Source organism: Heterodontus francisci, chromosome 14 (assembly GCF_036365525.1).
Source record: "Heterodontus francisci isolate sHetFra1 chromosome 14, sHetFra1.hap1, whole genome shotgun sequence".
Classification (NCBI taxonomy): Eukaryota; Metazoa; Chordata; class Chondrichthyes; order Heterodontiformes; family Heterodontidae; genus Heterodontus; species Heterodontus francisci.
The window spans coordinates 78274239-78297375 of record NC_090384.1 but is presented as its reverse complement, the minus strand read 5'-3'; positions in this window follow the sequence as shown (position 1 = coordinate 78297375).

Genomic DNA, 23137 nt, shown 5'->3' with positions numbered 1-23137 from the left:
GAAGTAACAGGGTTGTTGTCATGGGTGACTTCAACTTCCCTAATATTGATTGGAACCTCCTTAGTGTAAATAGTTTGACTGGAGCAGTTTTTGTCAGGTGTGTCCAGGAAGGTTTCCTGACTCAATATGTAGATAGGCTGACTAGAGGGGAGACTATGTTGGACTTGGTGCTTGGCAACGAACCAGGCCAGGTGGCAGATCTCTCGGTGGGAGAGCATTTCGGTGATAGTGATCACAACTCCCTGACCTTTACTATAGTCATGGAGAGGGACAGGAGCAGACGGGATTGGAAAATATTTAATTGGGGGAGGGGGAATTACAATGCTATTAGGCAGGAACTGGGGAGCTTAAATTGGGAACAGATGTTCTCAGGGAAATGCATGACAGAAATGTGGAGGTTGTTTAGGGAGCACTTGCTGTGACTGCTGGATAGGTTTGTCCTGATGAGGCAAGGAAGGGATGGTAGGGTGAAGGAACCTTGGATGACAAGAGATGTGGAACAGCTAGTCAAGAGGAAGAAGGAAGCTTACTTAAGGTTGAGGAAGCAAGGATCAGACAGGGCTCTAGAGGGTTACAAGGTAGCCAGGAAGGAACTGAAGAATGGACTTAGGAGAGCTAGAAGGGGACATGAAAAAGTCTTGGCGGGTAGGATTAAGGAAAATCCCAAGGCGTTCTACACTTATGTGAGGAACAAGAGGATGGCCAGATCAGGGATAGTGGAGGGAACTTGTGCCTGGAGTCGGAGGAGGTAGGGGAGGTCCTAAATGAATACTTTGCTTCAGTATTCACCAGTGAGAGGGACCCGGTCGTTTGTGAGGACAGCGTGGAACAGGCTGATATGCTCGAACAGGTTGAGGTTAAGAGGGAGGATGTGCTGGAAATTTTGAATGATATGAGGACTGTTAAGTCCCCGGGGCCAGACGGGATATACCCAAGGATATAACGGGAAGCGAGGGAAGAGATTTCTACGCCTTTGGCGATGATCTTTGCGTCTTCACTGTCCACTGGAGTAGTACCGGATGATTAGAGGGTGGCAAATGTTGTTCCCTTGTTCAAGAAAGGGAATAGGGATAACCCTGGGAATTATAGACCAGTCAGTCTTACGTCGGTAGTGGGCAAATTATTGGAGAGGATTCTGAGAGACAGGATTTATGATTATTTGGAAAAGCATGGTTTGATTAGAGACAGTCAGCATGGCTTTGTCAGAGGCAGGTCATGCCTCACAAGCCTTATTGAATTCTTTGAAGATGTGACAAAACACATTGATGAAGGAAGAGCAGTGGATGTGGTGTATATGGATTTTAGCAAGGTGTTTCATAAGGTTCCCCATGGTAGGCTCATTCAGAAAGTAAGGAGGCATGGGATTCAGGGAAAGTTGGCTGTCTGGATACAAAATTGGCTGGCCCATAGAAGTCAGAGGGTGGTAGTAGATGGAAAGTATTCAGCATGGAGCTCGGTGACCTGTGGTGTTCCACAAGGATCTGTTCCGGGACCTCTGCTCTTTGTGATTTTTATAAATGACTTGAATGAGGAAGTGGAAGGCTGGGTTAGCAGGTTTGCTGATGACACGAAGGTTGCTGGAGTTGTGGATAGTGTGGAAGGCTGTTGTAGGTTGCAACGGGACATTGACAGGATGCAGAGCTGGGCTGAGAAGTGGCAGATGGAGTTCAACCTGGAAAAGTGTGAAGTGATTCATTTTGGAAGGTCGAATTTGAATGCGGAATACAGGCTTAAAGACAGGATTCTTGGTAGTGTGGAGGAACAGAGGGATCTTGGGACCCATGTCCATAGATCGCTTAAAGTTGCCACCCAAGTTGATAGGGTTGTTAAGAAGGCGTATGGTGTGTTGGCTTTCATTAACAGGGGAATTGAGTTTAAGAGCCGCGAGGTTATGCTGCAGCTCTATAAGGCCCTGGTTCGACCACACTTGGACTATTGTGTTCAGTTCTGGTCGCCTCATTATAGGAAGGATGTGGAAGCTTTAGAGAGGGTGCAGAGGAGATTTACCAGGATGCTGCCTGGACTGGAGGGCATGTCCTACGAAGAAAGATTGAGGGAGCTAGGGCTTTTCTCATTGGAGCGAAGAAGGATGAGAGGTGACTTGATAGAGGGGTACAAGATGATGAGAGGCATAGATAGAGTGGATAGTCAGAGACTTTTTCCCAGGGTGGAAAGGGCTATCACCAGGGGGCATAATTTTAAGTTGATTGGAGGAAGGTTTCGGGGAGATGTCAGAGGTAGGTTCTTTACACAGAGAGTGGTGGGTGCGTGGAATGCGCTGCCAGTGGTGGTAGTAGAAGCAGATACGTTAGGGGCATTTAAGCGACTCTTGGATAGGTACATGGATGATAGTAGAATGAAGGGTAGGTAGTTAGTTTGATCTCAGAGTAGGTTAAAGGTTCGGCACAACATCGTGGGCCGAAGGGCCTCTACTATGCTGTACTGTTCTATGTTCTATGTTATATGCCTTAACCTGAAATTGTCACAACCGCATGCACTCATGCATTCACTCACGCACACACACATACGCACAAGAGATAGGTAGATAGGAAAAGAGGGAAGTGGTTTTAAGTGGGGTAGGTTTTGGGGGTCAGGGTAAACCTACTGAATTCTCTCAGAGTCAAATTCTTGTTGGTTGCCGGCCTGAGGCGTTTGTAGGTTTCTGTCTTGTTGAAGACAGTGGATCACTTCTAATTCACTGCTGCAAGAAGTAAAGATGTGGAATTTTACAGCCTTCTGGCTTGCTGGATTTCTCCTAGTCCTTAGCTGGAAACAGGTTTCTGGGTGATGCTCCTTTCTGGGGCGTCTCTCTCTCTCTCTCTTTCTCTCTCCCTTCAGGGAGCTACCATTAAGGTCAAAAAGGGTTTCACACCTTTGCCTCTGTTAGGAGATGTAGATCTCCCTCCCTGTGGGTGACCAGCAATGGCCTAGGATGTGGTTACTTCACACCTTCTTTATTTCAGAAGAAGCCATTCAATTCAAAAGTGTCTCTTGATGGGTCCAGGATGAGAATATTCTGGTTATGATGTTTCCACTTTATACCTTCTTTGTTTCAGAAGATACCATTAAATTCAGGAATATTTCAGGATGGGTGTAACTGACCCCTCCCAGCTCAAGAGGTATTCCTTTGTCCCTGTCAGACATTACGAAAATACAAAGGCCAGAATGTTTACCTCCGTCAGCCATTTTTAGCAGCATTGTCCATTTTTTGTTAAAAAGGTAAAGTCAATTTTTTTAACTCTGCACTTGTAGTCTGTATTTTTTTCATCATCATGTGCATGACAGTTCTAAATCATGCCTTTCATTCCTCACAGGTCCTTCAAGCGTCCCTCGGGAGGTGGTGTCGAAGGAGAGTGAAGACTCCTCAGAGGAGGTCATGCATTCTGAGGGTGTGCCATCACACAACTCATGCGCTATGTCCACCAGCTCAGATGTGCACACCTTGGTGAGGCCACGAAGACAGATAGTTGGGTTGTCACATGGTGAAGCACACTTCACAAGTGAGCAGGAGCAGTTGATGGAGACTGAGATAGCAGTAGAGAGTCTGTTGGAGGGCGCAGGACCCTCCAAACTCTTCTCAGCTGGATGCAGATGCTGAGCCTCAGGGGCCATCAATGAAGAGGAATATTCTGGTGCAGCAGAAAATATGTAAGGTTCTGTCAGCCTTTCCAGAGGCACTGCATACGATTGGAGAGGGATTGGAGGAATTCTGATCTAACATGAGTACCCTGATGTCTCAGGCCTTTGTGTTGATGCCTACGTCCATGGAAAGGGTGGCCACCTGCATGGAGCATCATATGCAACAGGCTACTGAGTGCATGCTGACCCTGACTAATGGCTTGCAACCTCAGATTACCACCTCAATCAGGATGGAGGGGTGCCACAGGGGTTGCACCTTGTTGGAGTAGCAGAGAAAAGATGATAAAGGATTTGTAGATGCACAAAGGTTTAAAAAAACATAAACTTTATTTCAAAACTCCATTGTCCCATCCTGCCCATTTTTACCTCCCTCCTGTCAAGTGGCCTTCTGCTCGTGAAATATGGTATGACAAGAGTAAAAGACAAGTAATGGGTGTCTGGGAGAGAGATGAATTGTTGCTCGTGGGACTGCTTTGTGCTCGGGACCACAGTAGTTCAGAATTGGTCAGTTAGATGGCTGCACTGTGTCAAATTAGCTGAAGTGTGCCTGAATCAATCCTTCCCAGGCATCCCGGGCAGACAGATTTGTGGCTGCAGGTGCTCTCGCCACTCAGGCACCTCCTCCTCCTCCTTCTCCCATTGCTCTTCCTCTTCCTCCTCACCGTATATGCAGAGCACTCATCACCTTCCTCCTCCTGAAGCCCCAGTCCTCACTGTTGTGCTATGTTGTACAAGGTGCAGCAGAGCACTGTAACTCTGGAAACTGGTGCATACTAAAAGGCGTCCCCAGATCTGTCCAGGCACCTGAATTGCATCTTCAACATCTAGCACAATGACAACTCTTGCGTTCATGTGGCTTCGGCTGTATATTTCTTGGGCATTTGGAGTAAGGCCCCTCACAGGTTTGATCAGACACATCCTTCGAGGTTAACCCTTGTCTCCAAGGAACCATCCACTGGCTCTGGTTGGAGGTGCTAATATCTGTGGGAGATTTGACTGGCGCAGGATGAAGGCATCATGGCATCTCCCTGGTTATCTTGCACAAACATGCATGATGATCTTTTGGTGAAAAAAGAAAAGAAAGACTTGCCTTTATATAGCACCTTTCATGACCACAGGATTCCCGAAGTGCTTTACAGCGAATAAAATTCTTCTGAAGTGCAGTCACTGTTGTAATGTAGGTAAGATGGCAGCCAATTTGCACACAGCAAGCTCCCACAAATAGCAAGGTAATAATGAGCAGATAATCTGTCATTGAGATATGTAGATTAAGGTTTAAATATTAACTAGGACACAGGGGATAACTTAATTATTCTTGTTCAAAGCAATGCAATCTTTTATGGTCAACTGAGAGGGCAGAAGGGGCCTCAGTTTAACATATCATCATGGAATATCCACCTAGATTTTTACACTCAGGTCCTGGAGCAAGACTTGAACCCACAACCTTCTGACTCAGAATTGAGATTGCTGCTAACTGAGCCACAGCTGTACTGGTGGTTATATATCAGCTGAGCATTGATGGTGTGCAATTCCTTTTGGTTGCTGAATACTGCTTGATGATCTAAGGGTGCCTTGATTGCCACATGTGTGCAATCTATGAATCCTTGTCCCTCTGGGAATCAGTCAGTGCAGCAAATCTAAGGGCACTCTTGTTCTAGCTGGCCTTATTAGTAATGAAGTGCACATAAGTGCCGGCCCTGGAAAACATGGCATCAATTACCTGGGAGGTGCACTTATGTGCAGCTAATTGCGGGATTCTACAAAGGTCACCAGCAGATCCCTGGAAGGAGCTGCTGATGAAGAAATTAGGTGCTGTGGTGACCTTGACTGCCGCAGGCAATGTCTGTGCACCTGGTCCACTTGGAAGGAGGTCTTCTTCCAGGAGGCTGCAAAGGTCAGTGACCACCTGACTGGTAAGTCTGAGCCTCCTGAGGCACTGGTGCTCAGGCATGCCCTGAATTCTTATCCTCTGCCTGCATACCCTGTGCTGGGCATATCGTCTGCTGTGAGCTGGAGCTCTATACTCATCTGTCTGTCCTGTGGACTGGCAGATGGTTGAGGAGAAGGCTGCTGTTGCTTCTGCTGGTGTTGGTGTTGCTGGTGATGGTCCTCTTGCTCATCATCAGACGTCCAGGATAAAACTGCCTAAGCAGCTGTCATGCTTCTGTGAAGGCTGATAGCAGGAAAGTGCAGATCAAAGGCAAAAAACTCCAAGGTAGCAGAAATGACCTCCAAAGTATTGGAAATCACCTCTAAAACAGTGGAAATACACTCTCAAAATAAAACTTGTGAGCAGGGGTCTTTCACTTGGGCATATCTCGGTATTGCTGATCAATTGCACAATCCCCACTGTCCTCTTACCTTGTTTTACCTGTTATATTCCACGAAGCCCAGGAAACCCAGGTGCTCAGAGTTAAAGGCAGAATCATGGGTTAAAGCTGTACTTAATTGCCACTTAACATATTTAAATCTCAACGGGAGTTTGCTCATGTGCTAACGGACACATTTGGGTTAAAGGAGGAGGTTGGTAGGTTCCTGCTGGCTTCCGAACATGCTGGTTGTTAGTGGACCTTTTTACCTGCCACCTGTACAGAAACCTGCCCACCCTGGCAGATGAAAATTCCCCTCCCGTTCTTAAAAATTCTGTTTGATAGCAATTGGAAGTTAAGCCTGTGACCTGTTTACATGGGAGGATGACATCAGATGTATCTGCAACAGCATTTTCATAGACTATTTTCTGAACACATCCCCTTGAAAAACTAAGTTTTGCAGTTGTCCTTGCTTCTGTGTTATTGTTCTCTCTATTGGCCACACTGGGCAGCACTTACCACTGTGACAGCTGGTCAGACTGAAGTGGCCAGTCTGGAATTTTCTGCTCGACTTGCTATATTTCCCATTCAATCACTCATCAAGGGTTTATTATAGTTCTGTAGGTCCAACAGAAATTGTATATTCAAAATGAATAAAGTTATAAACTATGAAAAAGGCAGTTTTGGTATCTTGTAAAACATCTTAAAAGCTCACCCAGGAGACTAGAATTACTATTCCCTTTTTAAATTAATAAAACATAATAAATTCAATGCCCCCATAATTATAATTTCTACGCATGCCAGCTTGACTCAGTGCTGGTATTCTTGCTAGGTTGATACTTTAGTGTCGTACTGAGGGAGTGCTGCATTCATTAAAGGCCCTACCTTTCAGACAGGATGTCTCGCAACACCATATAAAGAGCATGGAGCCCGCCCCTGAATCATACCACCAGAACAGAGGAACTTGTCATTTATCTCATTGCTGTCCACAAACTACAGAATAACAGTGTCTGTGCTTCAAAATGATACATTGACTATGAAGCACTGAGATATTCTGGAGATATAGATGCAAATCTTTTTTTATTTTTATTTTGAGATACAGCACTGAACAGGCCCTTCGGCCCACCAAGTCTGTGCCGACCATTAACCACCCATTTATACTAATCCCATATTCCTACCACATCCGTCCCTATATTTCCCTACCACCTACCTATACTAGGGGCAATTTATAATGGCCAATTTACCTATCAACCTGCAAGTCTTTTGGCTGTGGGAGGAAACCCACGCAGACACAGGGAGAACTTGCAAACTCCACACAGGCAGTACCCAGAATTGAACCTGGGTCGCTGGAGCTGTGAGGCTGCGGTGCTAACCACTGCGCCACTGTTTTTTGAAACAATAGGGGCAATTTTAACCCTACCTGCCCAGCCAAAAACAAAGTGGGTTTGCAGGTAAAATTGCCAAAGTTACTTACCCACCCTGGAGCTGCTGAGTTATGTCCAATAGTAATTTTAACCTCTTTAACTAGGCAGGCAACAAGGACACCCCCTAAATCTGTGGGGTCCTTTTTTTATATAAGCATGTCAGGCCCCAATGACATCATCACATCATCAGATTTAACTACAATTTTAACTTGGGGGCTTTGTTGGGAAGCCTCAGTGAGTTTTCTGCGAGGCCAACCCAAAGTTAGGAGAGTTCAATAATGGGCAAGCAATCCACAACACCAGTTTTATACCCAGGCAGGAGGCTGAAAATCTAACCCAATATATCCAGGAGTATATAAATGAGGAGTTTGGATGACGTACCACATGAATCCTGAAAGACATTACCGTCTTGAAATATTCTTCTAAATAATGCTTGATGTACTATTAATACAACATATCCTACAGCAGGTTTTAAAACATTTTGCTCAAGTCATAGTCATAGTGGTGGAGAAAGTCCCAGTTGAAGTGCAGAGTGTTGACAGGGAACTGACTTTGGGGAAAGAGAGTCTGTAGCAGTTTCCATGTTATTGCACGGGACTCACGGCATGTGACTCACTTCAGGTCATTAAAAATTTACTCAGTAACACATTTGGGGTCTTGTAATGATTACATGTAGAAAATGCCCCTGTATTAATCTGCAGTATGTTACGAATCATACAGAGGGGTTCAGGTACCAAACCGCAAGACAAAAGGCCAAGTATTTCATTATCATCAGTGGAACTTGGAGATGAGTGGTGCATCGATGCAACATACCCCAGGCTAAATATTGAGTTTCTACATTGCATATTCCTCAGGTTCACCTGCCAATCCAATAAGTGGACTGCAACTAGAGTGTACTCTTTTCGGCCCAACGTCGAGGTAAGCAATAGTGATACCCAAACATCATTACAGAGAACCCTTATTTTGTAGACCAGCTACTAGGATGCATCATTTGCTGCCAAGTGACTCTTGTCCCTTTCAGAGTGGACTGACTATGCACAAATGAAGAAGTACTTTTATTTCATGCACTGCCTGAAAAAGAGGGTAGAAGCAGATTCAATGGTAAATTTCAAATGGGAACTGGGTATATACTTGAAAAGGAAAATTATGCAGGGCTATGGAAAAAGAGTAGTGGAATGGGATTAATTAGATAGCTCCTTAAAAGATATAGTTTAAATGTGGTACTCTGGAATCTAGCAATTTTTGAGTTAAGTTTGAACTCTTGTCGAATGCACCATTTATTTTACATAGCACCTTTCACCAACAAAATGTCCAAAAGCTGCTTTACAACAAAAGTGTGGATACCAAGCAACATGCGGAGGAGGAATTCCAGAGTGTGGGAGTGTGGTGCTTAAGACTGTTGTAGCAATGGTATCCTGGGAGAAGGGTAGAGAAACTATGCACTGTAGATGACAATCAGAAGAAAAGAGGGTGTGTGCTGAGATGTAGGTTTAGAGAAGATTGCAGATCTAATCTGGAGCAAAGTTGTGGCGGCATTTGAAGGGCACTGATTTCAAAATCAATACAATGCAGGATAGAGAAATAGTGAAGGTCGCAGTAAACAGGGGTAATTGGTGTGCAGGATTATGTGTGGGATTGAGCATGAGATGGAGGGTTTTAGATGAGTTACAGATGTGAAAATCAGACCTCGGGATATTGTTGCTGAGGTAGGATTGTAGGAAGATGTTTCAAAAATTAAAGTACAAGGTATTACCCAATTATTTGGACGTAGGGCTTGAAAGTTGAAGCTAAGGTCTAATATGCTAATGAGAGAAAGCACACAACCAGAGAGACGTCTAAACAAGGTTAGGGTTAAGTCGGTTTCTGCTATAGTTTCCAGAGAACTTTCTTAAATTTTAACCAGTTTGACCACTACATCACCAGTACATGATACATCAATGACAGAAAGATCAGCAAGGGATTAATTAATTCTAAACTAATTTATAACTGGTCAATGAAATCACTGAGTTTAAGTCAGCCTGTACTTTAAGATTTTGTTTAAAGCATGCTTCTAATACAATATTTTAAAATATAGATTGTTTAAAATCAATGTACAACATTTATCTTTATTGTTCAGTATATTGCAAGTTGTTTTCTAACCACATGCTGGCTATATTACTTGTGATTTTAAGAGTATTTCCTCATTGGGGTTGATTTACTTATGCCTGCTGCTCTGTTTCAGCCATTGATGACTGTGCAGAGATTGCCTGTTGATGCATCGGCCAGGAGGATCTGAATATTAATCTACTGATGTGTCTGATGGGAACTGAAGCATGAGATGAGATCATTACCTCGGAACTTATTAAAACTGACCATCACCTCTCAGTACACTTGCTCGGATGACTAATTACAGTTGTCCTCCAGTTCTTGAGATGCAATAGTTTATGTTAATTGTGAACCTTAATTAAAACCCATAAAGATCTGAAGCTCGAAGAAAAATTTCTCCCCTTTTATCTGAGCCCCATAATTTAAGTGAAGTTTTGACAAAAATAAAGTACATTAATATTCAACCGATGTAGATTAAAGTCAAATATTATACGACTAATTTTTTTACAGTATGCATTCTGCTTTTTCAATGGAACAGCTGACGATAAAGGATGGAGCAATCAGAGATTGCCCCAATTACTGGTTAATAACTGCAACACCTAGTGAGCTCAATGGTACTTAGATACCAATGACAAATCTTTTTTAAAATGTAAAATCTCGGCTTTCTGCAACGGCTGCATTAACATCCCAATGTTATACCCACATTTAAGAGCATTTACACTTGCCTCAGATTTCTTCCCCTGGCTTTGGCATTTCAAATAAAACCTAATCAAAGAAAATGTCATTAATGCTGCTAGTCCTGCATCTATATTTAATGACTTGTAAAATTCCCAGGGAACATTATAACTGAATTTCTCAAGCCACTGTCTACTTAGAAGGTGTGACAATAGTAGAATAAGAGAACAATGTAACCAAATGTACTTGCACAGAATGAACATGTGTTTTTTAAAACCACCAATTTTTCAAATACTAAATGCTTTACATCTACATATATTTGTTGTACTTGAAACCAAAAAAAGGTGGAAATTAAGATAAAGATAGGCTGACATTATAGATATGACCCTAGATCAGAACATCTGAAACAAGCATGGGAAGATTTTCCTCTTATTCCATTGGACAGTAAAGTGTAACCTGGAGACAGAAGAGACGACAGTTTAAATGGAAATACTATTTCCATAATGGATGCTGCCTGATTTTCCATCCACTAATTTAACTGAGCAGAAAATCAGGCAAACTTTGTTATGACTGTGCAATCTGATTTTCTTCTGTGTTGGACCCAGTATAATAAAAGGAACATTTGCCCATATTGTTCCTGTTTGAATATTGACCAATTTGCTGTGTAAATTCAGCATATTGTCTTTATATATCTGTCAGATTTCCAGCATTCACATTTTAAAAAATTTGTATTAATTGGCTACACTAGTTCTTTTGAAATAAACACGACCAGGCACGCCCTAACACAAAAATCTTGGGAGCAAAATATTTTGCATGTGCTCGGTTTGCTCACTTATAGTACTGATGTCTCAATGGGGAACCCCATCATGGTTTTGGGGGGGAGATGAACGGGTGAGAGCAGAAGTGCAAGAAATGGACAAACACGGTTTGAGGACCTTGTCAACGACAGTGGGGTTGCTCGGTTGACAAAAAAGAAAGACATATCAGAAGCGCTTGTATGGAAGGTTGTATCATCAGAACAGATGCACCAGAGACAGAAAAACTAGGAGAATGGAATTGTCGTTACACAAAGCAGGATGTGAGGAAGTATAGTTGAGGTAGCTGTGGGAGTCAGGGGGCTTATAGTGAATATTCGTTGATAGCCTCGCCCTAGGAATGGAGACAGAGAAGTCGAGGAAGGGAAGGGAAGAGTCAAAGATGGACCATGTGAAAGTGAGAGAAGGGTGGAAATTAAAAGCAAACTTGATGAAATTTCCCAGTTCAGGGTGAGAGCAGGAAATGGCATCGATACAGTCATCAATGTCGGGAGGGAGCCTGAGTAGGAGTAGAACAAGTAATGTTGCACATGTTCTACAAAAAGGCAGGCATAGCTAGGACCCATGCAGGTATCCATCGCAACAGCTTTTATTTGGACTAATAAATAGTAACTTTGGTGCTTGCTATCCCAAATATTTTGGTATAAATGTAAGCTCATAGAAAACTAGCATAAATACAGGAAATTCCCATAAGATGCTCTTTTACATGGAGGTGAACCTATTGAAATAAGTGGTAGAGATTTTGCAGAATTGGCACAAAACTCGTGCATACTGTAAAAGCAAAGCTGAGCCATGTGTGCTCGAATTTCCCTGATGTTTTGTGCTGAAAATTGGCATTATGCCACATGACCGACCCTGTCTGTCCCCTCATTTGGACCTAAAAGATCCCATGGCACTATTCAAATAAGAGCAGTCCTGGACATTATTTATACTTCAACCAAAATCACTCAAACAGATTATCAGGCTATTTATCTCATTAATGTTTGTGGGACCTTGCTGTATGGATATTGGCTGTCACATTCCCCTATATTACAGCAGTGACTACAGGCAGGAGTTTTATGTACCGCCAGAGATAGGAGCGGAGGTGGATGGGCGCTAAAAATAGAACAGCCGTCTAGTGTACCGGTTTCACATCGCTGTTCCTGCTGCTGAGATTTTCCTCAGGATGGCAGAGAAGAAGGGCTCTGGGAACCTGCCTGATTTGGGAATGAGGCCAATTAATCCGGCTAATGAGCTTCTTGTTAGCTTGTTAAGGGCCAGTTTGGGATTTTGGTGGGGCAGCATGGGTTGTACAATGGATCAGAGAGTAACCAGGTGCATGGAGGCGGCAACAGTGCAGGGAGCCAGTCATGGTCGCACCATGATATTAGGTGGTCCCATAAAGGGTGCATGGCTAAGAGAGGCACTCAACCATTGGTACACAGGTACCGTTGGATGGGTAGAGGTTGCGATGAGTGGTTTGTACCTGCTTGGGCAGTGCCGGGTGTCATCACCCACCTCACATTGTGGGGGCATAAGGAGGGGGGTGGGTTAGGATTCTAGACATTATTGTGAGTACAGCTGAGCACAAGTATGGCAGCTGCTGATGGGAGTATGGTTCCCAGATATTGGGTCTAGTGGCGATGAGGATCAACATCCTTAGCAGCAGAGGCTGAGCCCCAGGCATGAGGAGGGCAGAGGAGAGGGACAAAGGGCAGGAAGGCAACGGAGGACATACCCTCAGCCTAGGGTGTACTGCCAAATACGTAACTACTTGGACATATCGGAGAACCAGTGGTGCAGGACACTGCGCCTATTGGGCAGATTGTCACTGAGATTTGTGCCCTAGTTGTGGAAGACCTCAGACCTCATAGCACTGCTCACCATGCCCTGCCAGTAGCCACCTCAAAATCACTGTGGCCTTGAACATCCTTGTCTCTGGTTCCTTCCAAGGATTAGCAGCGGACCTTGGTGGCGTCTTGCAAGTGGCAGCACCCAACTGTATCTCAGAGACCACTGATGCCCTTTTTGTGAGATTGCAGGCAGATGGTGCCTCACAGGTACAAAGGGCAGTGGGATTTGCCTCCATTGCTGGATTCCCCAAGGTGCAGGGCGTCATTGATTGCAACCATATGACCATCAAGGCACCGAGTGATGGGTCAGTGAGATTCATCTACAGGATGGTCTGTGACCACACCAAGAGCTTGATGCATGTGTGCACTTGCTATCGTGGCAGCTGCCATGACTCCTTCATCCTCTAACAGTCCAGGGTGCTGCAGTTCTTCATTCCACCCCCCAAACTTTGTTGATGGATTCTAAGGGACAAGTTATATCTGTTGAACAGATGGCTAGTCACCCCCAAATGTCTCCTTGAGACAGAGCCACAGCGGTGATATACCGAAGCCACCTGCTCACTAGGACCACCTTTGAGCAGGCCACTGGGCTTCTGAAGATGCAGTTCCAGTGCCTGTACTGATCGAGTAGCACCCTACAGTGCACTCCTGAAATAGTCTTGCGCATTGTGATGGAACGGCGCATTTACAAGCAAAGCAAACCCCAGTGAATCACTCAGTGCTCTGCTCGACGTGGTGGCCGCCGCTCCCAGCCACTTCTACACGGTGATCCCCCTGTGGCCTCAGATGAGATAGGGGCAGCCTACTCACTTATCTTTGCTTGTGACTGAGATGCATGTGGCGGTCGTCCTTGTCAAGACAGTGCCATTGGGCGCACCTCCAGAGGCTGCTGCATTGGTGCTATGGAGCAGCTGTAAAGGAGGGCCCTCTTCAGGAACCCACTGGGAGGCCACCAGGGTTTACCTTCCTGACACGGGTGAAATGCCTTCGGAGGCGGGAGGCAGCCCATAATTGGGCCCTTAAGTGGCTCAACTGGTCACCTGCCAGGCAGCCGTGCCACTAGGGTTTGCATCAGTGGCAATATGCCATGGCAGCAGGCAGATATCGGGCTCCTCTCCCGACATCTTCCCTCACCATATTGCTAGCCCTCCTGCCTCACAGCCTGTTTCCAAAAGGCTGGCAAAATACAGCCCATAGTTAAAGTCTGAAGATGTTAAAGTAAATATTAAGGCCCATCCAAAAGAATTGGTGTGAGGTATATATAACAAAAATGCATTTATTAAAACTGCATTAAAATACTAACTACATGGAAGCCTATGAAATGAATTAAGACGTATGGGAATAAAAAGCCTTGAATAAAACCAGGATTTGCATAAATCTGACTGGCATGCAAATTAGCTCAGTTTTGTTTCTGAAAGAAAGCTTTAATTTTAGTCCATGCCTATAGGAGTTGCCAGATTTATTAGTTTCTGGTTTGTGTTTTTTTAAATCTGGGAAGTCCATCCAATGCTGATTGAAGCCAGAAGAATTTATACAATTGTTTTGCTGAAAATCTTCCCTTAGTTCTTCAGAGGAAGAGTGATTCTCCTGCTCGCTTCAGCACAGTGTAAATTTCGGAAGATTTCCACTTGTGAAACTTAATTGGTATCTTTTCTATTCTGATCAAGGTATTTCCTCCTGAGATGTGCAAATAATGAGATTTTCAGTTCCGGTTAAAGTGCCTTTACTTTCCATGTCTGAGTGATTTCCTGGAATAGTTTAACCTGTTTAGATTTGGTAAAAAGGAAAAGGAAAAAAGCATTTTTAACACACTTTTCATGAATTCAGAAGGCCCAAAGCGACCTACAGCCAATGAAGTACTTTTGAAGTGTAGTCACAGTTAGAATATAGCAAAAATAGATTACACAGCGTGTAGATTATGGATTAGGGAGTTTCTTCTATCAAAAACAGATAATAATGGTATCCATACAGAGGACAGAATTTCCAATCTGGGGTTGAGTCCCTGATGTTGCAGTCACTTCTGGGTCCCGACACCACACCGTGTCAGCAACACGCATGCGTTGCGACTTCAATATGGAAATAAGCTAATTAGCCTAGTGTCACGTTCGCTGCCCAATTAGCGGCAACAAACGGGGGAAGGAGGTGGGACATAGGCAGCAGTGGACCTGATTTAAAGGGGACAGGCAGCAGCCATTGCTGAGGTTGCCATTTGCCCAAGGGATGGAGGAAGGAGCAGATCAGAGGGCAGTGAGAAGGGAGGCCTCACTGTCCCCCACCCATTCCAGGGCAGCCCACAGTTTATTGGACATTTCACTGGAGGTCCTAACCCTAGCCCTAACCACTGAATACCCTGCCAAAGAGGATACTCCCGAAATGCCCTTGTCAAGAATGAGGAGAGCTGACAGATAATTCTCTAGACTCTGTGCAACTGCTTGCCTTTGATTGAGGGCCTTTTCTAAGTGTTCCCTTTTTGATGGAGCCTCTTGCTGCTGTCCTGCCGCTCAGAGTGGCTTCCTACTTTGTTTGCACCTCCTTCTCCCTGTTGTAGTTCGGACCCTGTGTGGATCCCATGCCTACGAATGAGAGCTTGTTTAAGTGGCTTAACTGGCCATTTAGCGATGTTGGGCAGGTTGGCACTTCAGGCTCTCGGTGGAGCCTTTTAAACGTGGAGTGTGCCAGTTCTGCGTCTGGAAACTGGCACGCTGATGTGAAGGACAGGTTTAAACACCTGCCCACCCTCGATCCTGCCCTCTCACTCAATTAAAAATCACGTCCACAATGCTAGTCTCACCCCAGAAGGTCTTTTCCATGTTTTAGATGACACTTTAAATCAAGGTATGTCTGCCTGTTTAGATGAAAGTAAAAAGTTTTACAGTACTATTCAAAGAAGAGCAGGGGAATCTCTCAGCATTGTGGCAAATAATTATCCTTCAATTAAAACAGTTCTCAAAAAATCTGCAAAAACAATTTAATTGGTCATTCAGCTCATTTACCGTTTGTGGGATCTTGCTGTACTCATTTTGACTGTTATGTTTACCTAGGTTCTAAAGTGCTTTGGAACATCCTGAGGACATGACAGGTGCTATATAAATGCAAGTTCTGCCTTTCTTTATAAATTCTATTGTTTTGTCTGGCTTATCAATTTCAGGGTTTTCATTTTCAGATTATAGGATAATGACCAGATTTGAAGGGTTTTTTTTTGACGGGGTGGTGCATGTGGTGGATGAAGAGAGAAAAGAAAATCAGCTGATGAGAATAAGATCAAGCTGCATCAAGCTGGTCAAACAACTCTTTGGATGAAGAGTAGTCATGAAATATGGAGGGTACCTGGCATTAATTAAAGTGTGGAACAATATCCAAGCAGCTGTGAGGGGCTTCAGCAGAGGCGGGAAAGGGAGAACATGAGTAAAAACAGTGCTTGGTCATTGCTTACTATGGATAGCTTTATCAAAATTTACTTTACCAAAAATTTTATTGCACTTGATACCTATTTGGATGGAAATGGTAGATTTGGTTCAGAAAATATTGTTGGAAATATATGATATATGATATATGGATTGCGTCCCATTTTCTTTCCATCCATCCTTTTTACTGCTGCTCCCAAGGACAGCCTAGTGGAAGGTGGCGGTATGCACGAATTAGTGTTGGGAATTGCCCTGAAGCCCCAAAATGGTGGACAGAGCTTTGTAGTGGTGTCCCTGCTGCAGCCCCATCTCATTCCCCTCTTTAGTCCAATTGGCTCCCTCTTGGTGGTGAGATTACCACCAGGAGTACAGCCTGCACAGTCAACAACTCCTGAACCTGGAAAATGAATTTGCAGGTGGATTCATACGGGTGAAACAGCAGATGGATGTCCTTTCTCTCCCCTCAGTGTTTTGTCTTCATGAGGAAAATCTAGCCCTTAATCTGTCCAGATTTGCCAATCCATGATCTGCTTAGCTATACCTAGCACAGGCTCATGAATTGCAGGCTGATCATTTAGCTGAGTGAGCTCTCATTGCTTGGTTGGTATGGCCCACTTGACTTCCCATCCACTCTTTAACTTCCCTGCAATTGTGAAGCCACAAATGATTGGCTTACTACATCAACTGTGCACTGAAGTATTTATAATTGTCCTTTCCACATGTGATTATTTTATGCTTGTATAGAAGCGGTATATCAAAATGTGTGTTCATTCTTACTTTGTTAAACGAATTGTACCAGATCAAATTTCCCCTTTTCCTCAGCTTTCTGCAGTTTATTGTTCATCACATAAATTAAGGTTAGCATAGTTGGTAGTGACAACTTTGGAATATTTAACTGGAGTGATGGACCCATATTATCTCACCATACTGCAGTGTGGTGCAACAACTTAAAAAAGAACTGATTCCTTTTATTATCAGTGCAACATACCATCGATTCTGAAATGATGGCAAATACAACTCTACAATTGATGTTTACATTCAGAATACAGTAAGGTTGCTGACTTGTGTAACTATCTGAAAAAGCAGGACACCTGCAATGCCTGTTCCAAAAAGGTGATTCATACCTATGATACTCTGTTACTTCACTTTCATCTGATGAATTTAATGAAGAAATCCAAAGTTGAAGCAGAGTGATGGAAAATAAATCCTTACTTTGCGGAATGGCCTCATTTTGTAGCTTGGATTCTACAGATTTTCCTGCTGGGGGCAGTAAAGGGCAGCAAAGATAGTGGAACTCCAGATTTTCGACAAGACTAACGACATCCCTCCCACTTTTTTATCTATCTGAGAAAGACAGAGCATCTCTTCACAGGTAATTTGTGGTAAATAATCAATAGGCTGAGCACTGAATATGGCAATACATCTGTGAATATATTAGTTAACCATTAACTGTGTAATTTCAGTTATCAGTGCAATTTAAACCATTCTAAGTTTGTGTTGATATCATTATGAACATATGTACATACGATTTGTGAGCAGAGGTAGGCCATTCGGCCCCTCGAGCCTGCTCTGCTATTCAATAAGATCATGGTTGATCTGTTTGTGTCTCAAATTCCACACTCCCATCTATGCCCCATAACCTTTGATTCCCTTGCCTAACAAGAATCTTTCTACCTCTGCCTTAAAAATATTCAATGATCCTGCCTCCACTACCTTCTGAGGCAGAGAGTTCCAAAGTTGCACAACCCTTTGAGAGAATTTTTTTTCTTCATCTCTAAAAGGGTGATTCCTAATTTAAAGCAGTGTCCCCTCATTCTGGACTCACCCAAAAGAGGAAACATCCTTTCCGCATCCACCTTGTCAAGACCATTCAGGATCTTATATAGAACAAAGAAAAGAAAAGAACAAAGAAAATTACAGCACAGGAACAGGCCCTTCGGCCCTCCAAGCCTACGCATTTCCAGATCCTCTATCTAAACCTGTCGCCTATTTTCTAAGGGTCTGTATCTCTTTACTTCCTGCCCATTCATGTATCTGTCTAGATACATCTCAAAAGACGCTATCGTGCCCGCGTCTACCACCTCCGCTGGCAACGCGTTCCAGGCACCCACCACCCACTTGCTAATCAGACCACCTATACTTTCCTCCAAATCATTTATGTATATCACAAACAACAGTGGTCCCAGCACGGATCCCTGTGGAACACCACTGGTCACACGTCTCCATTTTGAGAAACTCCCTTCCACTGCTACTCTCTGTCTCCTGTTGCCCAGCCAGTTCTTTATCCATCTAGTTAGTACACCTTGGACCCCATGCGCCTTCACTTTCTCCATCAGCCTACCATGGGGAACCTTATCAAACGCCTTACTGAAGTCCATGTATACAACAACTACAGCCCTTCCCTCATTAATCAACTTTGTCACTTCCTCAAAGAATTCTATTAAGTTGGTAAGACCTTCCCTGCACAAAACTGACCTTCCCTGCACAAAACATATACTTCAATCAAGTCTCCCCTCACTCTTCTAAACTCCAGTGAAAACAAGCCCAGTCTATCCAACCTTTCCTCATAAGACAACCCACTCATTCCAGGTATCCATCTAGTAAACCTCCTCTGAACCACCTCCAACACATTTACATCCTTCCTTAAATAAGGAGACCAAAACTGCACACAGTATTCGAGATGTGGTCTCACCCATGCCCTGTATAACTGAAGCATAACATCCTTACTTTTATTTTCAATTCCTCTCGTAATAAAGGATAGCATTCCATTAGCCTTTTTTATTACTTGCCCTACCTGCATACTAACTTTTTGTGACCCATGCACTGGAACACCTAGATCCCTTTGCACCTCAGAATTCTGCAGTCATTCTCTGTTTAAGGAATACTCTGCATTTTTATCCTTCCTGCCAAAGTTAACAACTTCGCATTTTCCCACATTGTACTCCATCTGCTAGAGTTTTACCCACTCACTCAACCTATCTATATTGGTCTGCAACCTCTTTATGTCCTCTTCCCAACATACTGTCCTACCTATCGTTGTGTCACCTGCAAATTTAGCTACCATGCCATCGCTCCCCTCATCTAAGTCATGTATTGATTGTATTGTGCATTGATGACAGCCAAAGAGACCTGAATAATTTCAATTTCATTAGCAAGAATCTGTTTCTCAATCAAAACCAAACCATATAAATGATGTAGGTGTCCATTTTCTTTCAGGAAAAACTAGAGTACAAAACAAATGTATATCAACAGACTTTTGCATTTTCACATAAGTTTCCCAGCATCATAATGTTTGCTGATGGGCATAAAATATCCATAGCTAGACCCACAGTGTTTGCTTTTTTAAGGAGTTAAAAATTCAGTCCATTGCAGGCCAGTGGTAGGATGTGTTAAAGCTTCCAAGTGGTTCCAACAAATTGGAGTCATAAGTATGATTTGCCTTTGCATCTATTCTTTCCAACAGGACATCAATGTAGGGTTGTAGGGGAGAAGCAATTGGGCACACAGGAGAGCAGTGCATCAACCTGGATGGGTGACCCATTGTATGCAGATAACTTGGCAGTTGTCGGTTGTACCATTGATTTCCAATGACTCCGGTACACATCCTTCAGGATTTGGACTGGTAGGATATTTGCACGAGCGCCGGTGTCAATCTTAACCCTGAGTGTATGTTTGCCAGCTTTCTTTGGGCACATGATGTTAATAATCACAAAAGCTTCCAGTTGTTTGACTTCATCAACATAATGGGCTGAATTTTACTAGCTGGCTGCCGATGTCGGTGGCGAACTTCAAAGATGGCGGGGAACACGTGTGCGGGATTTACTCCGCAGAGCCACGCGATATTAAACATAGTGGCTCATTTACATGGCCGGGGCGGACCGCCCTCCCATGATGCAAAGGGAGTGGGCGATCCGTCCCCGGCAATGGCATCTGGTGCCGGCGGAATTTTTAAAAGGCTGAGAGCCCAAATTACAATTACAATTTTTAAAGAAACTGGACTTTAAAAAACAGAATAAAATTATCGAGACCCTCTCCCACACCCTCCCAATGACCTTCAAATTTATTACTTGCCCTCTCCCCGCCAGAAGAACTTACCTTGCAATCCTGACCTTCCCCCAAAAGGTTAACGAACTGTGAACTTTACCCCTTCCCACCACCCCGCAGACCAATCAAAAAGATTTGACATTGCTCCCCTCCCCCCCCCCACCGCCCTGAAAACTTACCTTCTCCCCCTCATCACCATTGTTCTGCCATACCGCACTGGTCGGCAATTGGAAGGCGCAGGAGTGCCAGCCACTGACTGTAATATGGGACTGGGATGACTGACGTGATGAGGTAAGTAATTATTCTTTCATTTGCATTCATGAACTTACGGATATGTTGGTCCTGTCACCGGGCAGTGGGTGGGGCCTTCCCGGCATCAAGGCCCGTGGGGGTCCACTCCTGAGGCATTTTCCAGGCCCCTTCACCACGACCCCCGATGTCGGTAGGGGTGGGGGGGGGGGTGGTAAAACTCGCCCCAATGTGTCAAGTTCACAATGTGAAATGCCTTTTCGTCTTCTGGCTGAGAATTGCTTCTGTCTGGGCCTTGTCTCAGGTGTGTTTCGCTATGGACTTCATGTATCAGCTTGTGTTTTCACAGGTCCTGGAGATCTCCTCGCTGCTGTTGCCCTGTTGCTGCATCTGTTGTCTGTTTGTTTGTGTCCTACTGTGACTTCTGGCTGTATCTTTGGAGCCAGATTTCTTGCATAGGCGGGCCCAGTGTCCTTTTGCACCACACGCCTTGCATGGGTGTCGAAATGCAGGACAGTGGGGGTACAGCAGGGATCAGTGCTTGGGCCCTGCTGTTCACAATATAAAACAATGATTTGGATGTGGGGACCAAATATAGTATTTCCAAATTCGCAGATGACACAAAACTAGGTGGGAATGTGTTTTGTGAGGAAGATGCAAAGCGGCTTCAAAGGGATTTGGACAGACTTAGTGAATGGGCAAGAATGGAATATAATGTGGAAAAATGTGAGGTTATCCACTTTGGGAGGAGGAATGGATGTGCAGAGTATTTCTTAAATGGTAATAGATTAGAAAGTGTAGATGTCCAAAGGAACCTGGGTGTCCTTGTCAATAAGTCACTGAAAACTAACATGCAGCTGCAGCAAGCAATTAGGAAGGCTAGTGGTACGTTTGCCTTTATTGCAATAACATTTGAGTGCAGGAGTGGTGAAGTCTTGCTTCAAATGTATAGAACCTTGGTTAGACACTTGGAGTACTGTGTGCAGTTTTTGTCCCCTTTCCTTCGGAAGAATATTATTGCCATAGAGGGAGTGCAACGAAAGTTCACCAGACTTGTTCCTGGGATGGTGGCACTGTCCTATGAAGAGAGATTGGGGAAACTGGGCTTGTATTCTCTAGAGTTTCAAAGGATGAGAGCTGATCTCATTGAAAGCTACAAAATACTTAAAGGGATAGACAGGGTAGATGCAGTTAAGCTGTTTCCCCTGGTTGGGGAGTCTAGAACCATGGGACACAATTTCAAAATAAGGGGGAAGCCACTTAGGATCGAGATGAGGAGAAACTTCTTTCCTCAGAGGGTTGTGAATCTTTGGAATTCTCTACCCCAAAGGGCTGTGGAAACTCAGTCACTGAGTATGTTTAAAGCAGAGATTGACAGATTTCTAAATACAAATGAAATAAGGGGATATGAGGATAGTGTGGGAGAAAGGCATTGAAGTGGATAATAGGCCATGATCATACTGAATGGCGGGGCAGGCTTGATGGGCTGAATGGCCTACTCCTGCTCCTATGTTTGTATGTTCCTACCTTCGTGGTGAGTGGGACCTACCACACTTACCACACAGCTTGCTTGCTCTTTTTAACCAGGATATTGTGCTGATAATGTTAGCTGCACCTTGTGCTTGTAGATGCTGTTGTTCAGCTACAATGGCTTTGTATTTCCTGCCATCTCCTAGTAGTGCATCAATGCTATGACCTTTCTTTTTCCCCAACAGGTCTTTCTGAAACACTTCAATGGGTGTTGAGACAATAACCAGCTCTATTAGTCATTTTGACAGCTCAATTTCTGAAAAAATTGCATTCTTTGCCCTTACTAGGGCATCTACTGATTCCTGCGGCTGTTGCCTGTAGAACATTAATTCCAGGCGGTGAATTCTAAAATTCACTCTTAAGCAGAGTTGATCTTCTAGCACTTTCCATATCTTTTTGGGATCTTTCTGGTCCTTGTCAGGGAAGCCAGAGGTGTTGATTCTGTGTAATCCCTCATTTCCAACTGCTATAAGTATTTTTACAGTCTGCTTCTCTGGTTCTGCAATCATTTTGGTCTGCGAAACATAACTGCAATTTTTTTTGAAAAGTTGGAACTCAGATAGGATATCCATGGCCTTTCAGTTCTTGCTGGAAAAATTGGTCTCCATCTTTCTGCTGTTCCTTTGCTTAAAACTTGCTTTAAGACTTTTTCTATGACTCTGCCTTGTTTCACCTTTAAAAAATTCTCTGTTATTTAGACTAGCTGCTTTGATTGAGAGGAGCAGGTATTTGACAGTGCTCTGTTTTTATCTTGCTTGCAGCACTTAAGCTTGTCTGCTTACTCAGCTGTTCAATAGGCAGTTCAATTGCTTTTTTGCTAGCGATTTTTATGTTCTTCATGCTTGAGTGTTTAATGTTTTTTAAAAAACTGATTGCATGAATAGAAGCTCTTCTTCATGCTCAAGTGATTTAATTAGTTTTTTTTCACTGTGGCTGTGTGAAGTGAGGCTCTGCAGTGTTTGGAGTTTTCCTGCGCTTTTCTAATACTCCTCCTATAGTGTTGCTGACCTTGATCAGCCTTTGAGTGGAGTCAGGTCTAGCCCTTTTTTTATGGAATCTTTGTAAAAAAAATTATCTAAGCACTTCACAGCTTGTTTTTTTAAACCAGTAGCCCTTGACTTTTGGCACAAT